Source organism: Bison bison, unplaced genomic scaffold (genome assembly GCF_000754665.1).
Source record: "Bison bison bison isolate TAMUID 2011002044 unplaced genomic scaffold, Bison_UMD1.0 scf7180017864473, whole genome shotgun sequence".
In the NCBI taxonomy this organism is placed as follows: Eukaryota; Metazoa; Chordata; class Mammalia; order Artiodactyla; family Bovidae; genus Bison; species Bison bison.
Window position 1 is genome coordinate 13769037 of NW_011495034.1, and position 1886 is coordinate 13770922.

The 1886-nt window shown below is 45.2% G+C and overlaps 1 pseudogene; it reads right to left on the reverse strand.

Annotated features, from left to right (window-relative positions):
• The window catches only part of LOC105004265, a 3660-nt pseudogene extending 2221 nt beyond the window's left edge, over window positions 1-1439 (reverse strand).
• Between the last annotated feature and the right edge of the window lie 447 nt (window positions 1440-1886).

Genomic DNA, 1886 nt, shown 5'->3' on the forward strand with positions numbered 1-1886 from the left:
TGGCCACCTGATGTGAAGAGCTGACTCATTTGAAAAGACCCTGATGCTGGGAAAGATTGGGGGCAGGAGGAGAAGGGGATGACAGAGGATGAGATGGTTGGGTGGCATCACCGACTCAATGGACATGAGTTTGGGTAGACTCCGGGAGTTGGTGATGGACAGGGATGCCTGGCGTGCTGTGGTTCATGAAGTTGCAAAGAGTTGGATACAACTGAGCAACTGAACTGAACTGAACTGAGAACCTAAAACTGTAGGAATTATGGTCCCCAACTGTGCCTCAGAGTATTAATTTGTCCAAGCTTATATACAGCTGGCAAGTTTGCCTCTGGGATTTAAACGGAGCTTTGTGTGACCCTAAAACTTGTAGGGCCTCCATACAACACAGCTGTAGTGGTCTTTTAATTTCTCCTCAATTGATATTTGGTTTTATCAAGATCATCCATAGAATACAAAGTTAGAGATTAATATGAGGGATAAAATAAAAACTTTTCAAATAAATCACTTGGTAATAAATTTAACATAATGTATTGCATTTTTCTATTTGCCACAAGATATAATAAAATTGTCCATGAGGACTATTTAAAAGAAACATTCAGCTCTAAATAGGTGGCGGTGGCAACATTTTGCTTTCACAGAACAACTTTTCACTTCCTCACACAATTAACATTGCTATTCCTCCTCCATACATATCCAAGTGGAAAAAATTGTCATGGGATTCTGCAAGGGCCAGGAAAAGAAAAAAAGAACACGTCCTCTCTTAACTTTCTAGTTGGCTAACTGTAAACTCAACATTTGGAGGATGGATTTATAAAATCTGGCCATAGTTGTGCCAAATATTTATTTGCAAAACGGTAGATTTCCTTAATTCTTAAGCATAGATTTCCACAACTCTGTCCAATGCCTCCAACTCTGCTCACCCCTACCTGTGACTCCTCTGGCTGGGGTGGGGGCTAGTGATCAAAGTCCGGAAGGTCACGGAAGGAGCAGCCGGGGCAGCCTCGGTAGGCTCTGTAGGCGACGATCAGGTAGTAAAACCCCGGGAGGAACACCAGGATGCCGACAGTCAGGACTGGGAAGGCTCGATTGGCGCCCACTTTGCTGATATAGCCTGCCAGCAGGAGGCAGCCCGTAATAATGAGAAAAGCACCAACCAAAAACTGTGAGAAGGCGCAGGCAATGGCCTTAAAAGGAATGTCAGTACGGCTTTTCTCCAATACATGAGGTCTTACGACACCTGGGCATCTTTTCGGCTTTAAGCTCTCTTTGGCAGGTGAAGTTTCCTTCTGACGGTTAATATGTCCGCCGCCGGGGCTGGAGAGCTTTGCGTATCTCACTTTGCCGCTGGGCATGCTAGCAACCACGTTGGTGCGAGTGGGCACGAAAACCCGCTGAGTGGGTGCGGAGCTTGCCGTGGCCACACAGCGGGCGGAGGCGCCAAGGCCAGGGCGTCCACCCAACGGCCGCCTGACCACGCGGTGGGCTGCCCCGGCACCTCTCCTTCATCTGCCTTCCCCTTCTGGGAGACTGCCCTGTTTTTGATGGAATCTCTCTTTTAACATGTGCGTTTGCCATTGTTTTGATAATCACCAGATTATTGGCTGTATTTGTTATTTTCTTAAGCCAGTTCTAGTAAACTCCCAAATCCTTTACCATTAAAACTATTTAGATTGAGCAGATTAGATTACATTCTTTGTTTTCATTTAGTCAATTTCATAGAATTTCCATTTATACTTGCTTATAGCAGGTGCCCTCAATAAAGCTCAAATCCTGACATGATGATCAAGGGCAAAATATGTTCAAAGACGTCAAGGCATTTCACTCCTAAATTTTGGCTCATTTTACAGGGGACAGCTCTCTTGTAGGTTGCGTTGTCTCAACACTGATTC